Below are 8,071 nucleotides of genomic sequence, written 5' to 3' on the forward strand. Positions count from 1 at the left end.
AATGTGTCATGACAACTTCCAACATAGCTTATGTTGATGTGCAGGATCTATGTTGTCACACAAAATCTATACACTCAGGGAGTGGAAGGTCTTTCTGTTGAGGAAGGTGAGGGCTTTCCTGTAGGAACTCGGAAAGCAAAGCAGGTGCCATCTATTGCAGGACCTTGAGAAATCGAGCAGCCCAATGAAACTGGATGGCTCTATCTCACTGCTGCCATGCTGTGATGTCAAACTGGATAAATTCCCCTGCTCTTATGTAAATGTGTCAGTCGTTTGATGAATGCATGCCCGTACTGCAGCCTGGCCGATGTTATGGAGATCCATCTTAGCTGCCTGAAATGGTTCTGTGCCAAAAAAAAGTTGAGTGCAGTCGTCACTTTCAGAGATACAGACAGAGCATTGTCGAAAGATCATCATGGCTGTAGGTCCTCATTCAATAGGTGGTGGGGCACCCCAATTGCCTTTTTGGTGAAGTGAACCTTTCTAATACACATCTCTACACGATGGTCCTCACAGGACCTGTGTTGCCTGTACATTTGGAGGGGAGTAGTATCCGGTGGGGTGTATCCTTCTTAAATGCTGCTTCGCTCTATTTTCTTCCATCGTCTGTTGCTCCTCCATCCTTCTCCTCCATTATAATGGCATACAAACATATGTCAATGGGGAATGACATACCTGCTCCTGAGAAGCCTTGTGAGTCAGTGGGGGAGCGTCAGAATTTTCTCATGGTCTTAGACACCGAGAATCACTCCACAAAGTCGTTTCCAGCTGCAGTAATCATTCTTCAAACGTTCAGCATTCATCAGGCTCAAAAATGTCTAATTTCTGCCTGTCTTAGCTGATCCTAGTAACAGCTGTGCCTTCTATTTCTCATTCCAACTTATCCCTAGCGCATTATGAGTGTAAAACCAGAAGATTCGAGGCTGTAGCGCCACTGGACCTTATTAGCATATATTGTAATGAGCTCACGAGGGACTCAGTACATGATGGGCAGATCCCAGGAAGAGCCAAAAACCTCTGGGAGAGCGCAAGAGGATCAATTTTGAGGCAGGAAACCTGTGTCAACAGCTTCTGCCCCATTTTGATATCAAAAGAAAAAGGTAATAACCTATTTCTACATCTGAGAGTCCACTGAAAATGGTGTGGAAATTCAGGGCTATTGAGATGATTTTCTGTTTTACTTTTAATTTAATTGCATTCAATGGTGGGAGCGCAGCAGAAAATTAAGAGACAGACAGAGGCTGAACAGATGCAGAGAGACAGGAGCTGAACGCACTGAATAACTGACATGAGGGAATAGCAGAGAAACCAGATTGAAAGAGAGAGAACATTTTACAGCAACTGCAGACAGGGAGGGAAGGAGGAAGGGGAAAGCACAAATAGCACAGAAAGTGCAGAGAAATAGAAACAGGTACTCAGGGAAAGAATTGATAGAAACAGAGAAAGGAGGCGAGGGGAATATGGAAACCACAGATAGAATATGGAAATCAGGTAAAATACTCCAAGCAGTAGAGAGAATACAATAGCTTGAGGGAGAAAAAGCAGAAACCATTTACTGTTATTTGATCAGAACATAATCTTGTGTTACATAGAATGGAATACATGAAATACATATATATTGTATATTCCACATTAGTTAGTAAAGTGTATATTTTTGGGCCATTTTTGGGCTGATTTAAGTGAAAATGACTGTGCTACTTTGGGGCTGGTTTTTAATGACCATTAAGAAACAGACATCCTGAAAATCTGGCAACATTGATTTCAGCATTGCCACAGCCTGTGGAACAGGGAGAGCAGAGACAGATTCAGACATTGTTGGGGTGGGAGAATGAAGGAGAGGAATCCTCTTGGGGACCCAGTTGAAGGCGGGGTAGAGAGAGCAGCAGCAAGCAACCATTATGGGAGGGAGAGGGGAGAAGAATAGAAACCATGTTGAGGCTGAAGGGGAGAGACAGACAACCTGTTAAGCTGGAGGGGAAGAGTGAGGCTGAACAATCTTATTGCAGGAGAGAAACATCTCTGACTCTGCTGGGAGCAGGAGGGGTAGTTGCAGTCAGTGCTTAGTGGACCCATGCGTAGCGCTCAACTCACCATGAGCAACGCTACAGGAAATCCACTAAAATAGTCTAGAAATGGACTAAAGGTTTACATCCAGATATACTGATTTAAAGAAGAGCGTGATTCCAAATGAAAAGTGTTAACTTTCCAATGTTTTCTTGAAAATATAACTAAATCAGTAAGTTCATTGCATTTGAATGCAAACATCTGAAGGAAGGTCATATATAAGTTAGAGGTTTACAATAAATTATCATTTCACGTGAATTATATTTCAATAAAATCCTGAATTATCAGTAAAAATGTGACTTTAAAAGAGTCTATTCTGCAGCCTCTATACAACTTTCTTAAGATATATGTGGTTTGATTGGGAATTATAAAATGGGATGCAACTAGAAACAGGGCAGACAGAAGAGTGTATGATTTGGAGAAGACTTGAAACTGTAAATGAAAGTTCACTAATCGAGGTGCAGAAACAACTAAGGCAAGGCCTTTCTCCAGGGCTGATGGTTTTAAGTGATGCTGTTGCTGAGCTGTCTTTCTCAAACATAAATAATGGTTTTATACAAGCTTTTAGTGATTGAAGTACCCTCTGAAATTGCTGTCTACCATCTGTAAGTCAGTGTTTTATCATTGATATCTGCTGCTCTTCTACTGTTTAAACTCAATTTATGTTGATGTATTATATTCAGTTTAACATATTTATATTGTATACAATCTACAACTTGCAAATAAATTATGTAAAATGAGTAATTTGTAAATTATATCAGAAAATGAGATGGAATGGAGCCCTGATATAATCAAGCTCCTTATAGCTGATTGAAAAACATTGATCTAAACAAGGATCTTTATGATTTTGAATTGTGTAACAATAGTAAACAGAAATATGGATAAAAGGCTAAACCCTAAAAGGATTTGAATTGAGCTCCATTTAGTCTTATACCTGTGGCACCTGATATCTCTGTATCTGGATAAATAGACCGTATTCACTACATTTAACATATAGGTAGAGACAGAATACAGACAGTGGGGGTAATTTTGACTTTGAGTGATAGTGTAAAACAGGCGATGTCAGGTCAGCAGTCCATTATACATTTTTCTCAATTTTCATTTTCCTCACTGGAGGAATCCAATATCGCCCAATGTTAAAATTAACCCTCTATCCCTAATTGGAATTATGGAGTTCTGATATGAAGCTCCACTTAGAACGAAAACATTCTAAAGCCACCAGTTCACTTACCATGCAACGGAACAAAATATCGCTTTTTTGAGACAATGAAATTGTCCCCTGTATTTATTTAAAATCTGAGCACTAACCTTCTACAGTTTGGATCGTAAGGAGCAACAGAATGTTCCTCACCAATTAAGGGTAAAAAAATGGCATTTGAATTCTGGTGCACATATACAGTCTCAAGTGGTTGCATAGATATACGCAAGTTGGTGGTTTTCCTTCTATGTGCAGTATAATGAATTTTGTAGTGTTGAATAAGTACATTGCATAAAGATGCAGTTTAGCATCCATTTTGTTATTTGCAGATACAAAAAAATGGTCACAAAGAATGGAATGCACATTAAGGTAACTGGCACTTTCTCTTAAATGTATAGAATGATTTTTTAAAAAACCTGCATAGTAATGACTTAACTGCTAGCTTTATAGGAATTATGGTTTGTTTCAGCATCATTGTGCATAATCTGAAAATTTATAAAAACACAAGGCCAGCACAGGGAAAGTAGAATTCCATCTACCTGTTGGCACTCTGAGGGTTAAAAATGAAAGTCTGTGATTTCTTTCATTCATTCATATGAATTTCAAGTCAATTTAAACAAATCAAGATTGACCAAACTGTGATCATGGACTCTTTGATTTACAAATGGGGACATAGAAATCAATTATTGCAGTAAATTTGATTAAATTTGAGATGAAATTAGTATAGAAATTTCAAACAATAGAGTAATTTTGAATAGATTTTAATCTACAGCTTTAAAAACCTAGAAAAGGAATAGTCTAACTTTGACAGTCTGTTCTCTATGCTGCCTTTGGCTAGCTATCATCTCTATTAAATTTAATTATTAACTTGAATCCATCATTTTTCATGTCTTCTACAAAGTCCAAAGGCAATTCTCTACACCTCTCTTGGTGCCATTACAATTCTTCATCTCCCTGTAGTCTTTTTGATATTTTCAGGCTGACAAATGCTCAATAAAATTGCTGAGGGTTGTCATATAATAAAACGAATGTGACATTTGATACTTCTAAATATATAAGCAATGTCCAAATATAATTCTGAGGTGAACTTTATGGTGTAACAAAACACTCCACTAATAAACTAATAAACTTCAATATATTTTAAATATCTGTCATCTTCATTTGAGGAGTGGCTATAGTGATATTTGGTCAGTGAATATGGAAATAATCAAATGTTTAATTACTGGAATTAAATGCCTGGTAATCAGTAAATACCATAATAAATTACAGTTCTCTCCTGCTAAGCATCTAATTAACTTTCCACGTCCCATACATTTATCATTAAATGCACTTAGGGACTGCATTCAAAGCATGTTGTAGTCAAAAAATAAATTTATTTAGAAAATTGTTGTTTACAATTGCCATCATAGAGCAATTGAGAACAGATAAAAGTGCTTGTGTATGTGTACACTATCTAGATTCTATTAGTTAAATGAAGGATTAATAGGCCAGCAGTAGTAATATTGAGAATGACGTATGATGTAAACTATTGCAGCACTCCTGACTAATCATGAGTATCTAATTTAGTTTTTAACCGGCAGAGTGGTGAGTGGAACGCGTAGACTCAGAGCACGTTCGATTCCCCTAGCCCCTCCTTAATCTTCTCGGGTGTCATTTATAAAAATCTTATATTAGTTCCCAGGTAATTGCTGAGGTTGTTTTCACCTAGATTTCTCCAGTATGTCTGAACTGTTTAGCTAACGTCTTGCAATTCTTGATTCTCCCGCAGGAATTCTCAAGGAAAGTACCTCCGAGAGGCATGATAACATTGTGCAAGAGAATCATCCTTTCCAATGCATTTATTGAAGCACTTTCTTACAGAAATGAATTGCACATACTTTTGCTATAAAAATCTAAATAAAAAAATGTATACATGTACGTGGGGCAGACTACTTTAAATCATTCAAGCTTTGCTGCTCTCTGCTGGCTCTGTAGTAGCACGACATGAAAACCAACTGCTTAAAAAGCAAGGGTAATGATTTGATACAAAAACTCATTAACTGAAAGCCTGTATATAAGACAAGGAGCTAGGTCATGCAATAAGCTTCATTTTAGTAGTCTCGGGGGTTCTCAGTGGCCTTCATCGACTGCCTGAAGACGCATTCTTAATACTTGTCAGCAAATGATAAATTTAAAGAGTCACAAATGTAATGTATTCTGCAAATCAGTTTACATGAGGCACAAACATGACCTTATTTTTTTTTATCTGTCTGCTATTAGAATACAAGGAAACAATTCTTCCCACAGGTATTAGTTGTTACAAGCTTATAAAAAACCTGTGATTTAGAACCCCATCTGTAAAACACAGACAAACTTTTTTTTCAATGAATAAGGCTCTGTACATTTCTGATAGCAGCAGGAAGTAATTGGTCAGACCTTTATCTCTTTATTTCCTTTTTATGCACGCCGAGAGTTGTAGTGAGACCATTAAAATGAATTGTTAATCTTTTAAGAGTTTATTTTTGACTTCTGCAAGATAAATGTCATTGTCTACATCCAATCCTGGTAGTTGATGATTGCGATAGTAGTATAAACTTGAAAGGCATGAGGTCAGCAGGTCCACAGGGAATATAATAAATTACAGTTCTCTCCTGCTACATAATTTTATTTGTCCCATGTCTTACTATTATTTTTGTGCCACAAAAAATAAAGGCACAAATCTGTAAAGAGTACAAATCTGGAAGATACTGGGTTCAAATTATGGTCTACGCTGAGCCAGTTGATCTCAATCAAAGCAGCAATGGAGATGCTACAAGTGAAGATACTACAGTCATATTACCTAATTTTATTTTATAGGGGTCTGCTCCCTCAGCTTATTTATTTTTCTTATTATCATTATGCTATGTGATCCTTACCACTGAGGCAAATCAAGCATATCAACAGGCAAGAAAACTAAGTGTCAACAATCAATTAAAATAATAGTAAGACCTGGGACAAATAAAATGATGTACCAGAAGAATAATGGGCTGATTCTACGGTCCCACCAAGTTTGCAAGATCAGGTCCTGTCTGCCCTCAGCAGCACTTTACAGCAGCCTGTGTTCAGAGGTTCAGCTTGACTGCTCCGTCAGATTCAGAGCACAGAGATTTGGACTTCACTGGCTGCATACAAATGGAGTTTTAAATTTGAGCATCAATGTTTCATGGAAACATTTGGGAGTGTAGCAAGCAGCCTGTATAGTTTGGAGTTGAGTATGGAGGAATCCACTTTCTGCATCTATGCAGTGCTGCATAACTGCCTGAGGTGTAGACATACCTTCCTCTCATTCTTCCTCAGATGCTCCTCTTCCTCCTCCAGAACCAGCAAGAATAATGGTATGCCCAAAGGAATGTCCATGGCACTGCCACGTTAAATTGCATTTGGCAAACACGCACAGATAAGATATAAGATCCTAATAGAAAATGGCAAAAATCAATGCAAAAGGATGAAAAAATGAATGAAAAAAAGACAAAAAGTAACAAAAGGACCTAGTACAGGCTGCAAAAAAAAAGTTTCAGAACCTAAGTGCCAAACTCTTTACCAAAGCAAGACTGTAAAGGATTGAAGGGGCTTTTATGGATACTGGGTATATGGATAGCAGTGCTTCCTGACATTGACTGCTTTTTCAATCCCTAATAGGGGGAGCAGACGCTATGTGTGCTGTCTTCTCTTGTTGCTGTCTCAACAGATTATACCACAGTTAGCACTTCAGGCATACTATATACAGTCAGCAGAGACCTCACTCACACAATCAGTGCTACACATCATTAAATTGGCTCCAATAATCATAGCAAAACTTGCATTTATATAATGCTTTATCACATTAAAGTGTTTCACACAATGAATTATTTTTGAAGTGCCGTGATTGTGCTGTAGAGGTTGGCTGAGTAGGCTACATGTTGTTGTGGGCCCAAAAACAGGAAAATATATTGGATGCCTGAAATGGAAAATGCTTTTCATTCATGATTTCACGTTTGCATTAATTAATATTGTTTTCTTAAACATATACACGAGGGGATTTCCTGGGGGCTTCTCCTGCTCCGATGCTGTGACTTTAGTGGAGACTCACCTAGAATCTATTATTAAGGAGGTTATAACAGGGCACTTAGAAAATCTCAGTGCAATCAGGCAGAGTCAACACAGCTTTGTGAAAGGGAAATCGCATTGACTAATTTATTAGTTATTTGAAGAAGTAACAAGCAACGTGGATAAAAGGGATCCTGTGGATGTGATGTACTTGGATTTCCAGAAGGCGTTTGACAAGGTGCCACATCAAAGGCTACTACACAAAATTAAAGCTCATGGTGTAGGGGGTAACATATTAGCATGGATAAAGGATTGGTCAGCTAACAGGAAACAGAGAGTAGGCATAAATGGGTCATTTTCAGGTTGGCAAGATGTAACGAGTGGAGTGCCACAGGGATCAGTGCTGGGGCCTCAACTATTTACAATCTATATCAATGACTTGAATGAAGGGACCGAATATTTGGTTGCTAAATTTGCTGATGACACAAAGGTAGGTAGGAAAGTAAGTTGTGAAGAGGACATAAGGAGTCTGCAAATGGATATAGATAGGTTAAATAAATGGGCAAAAATTTGGCAGATGGAGGATAATGTGGGAAAATACGAACTTGTCCACTTTGGCAGGAGGAATAGAAAAGCAGTATATTATTTAAATGGAGAGAGATTGTAGAACTCTGAGTACAGAGGGATCTGGGTGTCCTAGTACATGAATCACCAAAAGTTAGTATGCAGGTACAGCAAGTGATTAGGAAGGCAAATGGAATGTTG

This window comes from Heptranchias perlo, chromosome 14, assembly GCF_035084215.1.
Source record: "Heptranchias perlo isolate sHepPer1 chromosome 14, sHepPer1.hap1, whole genome shotgun sequence".
NCBI classification, from domain to species: Eukaryota; Metazoa; Chordata; class Chondrichthyes; order Hexanchiformes; family Hexanchidae; genus Heptranchias; species Heptranchias perlo.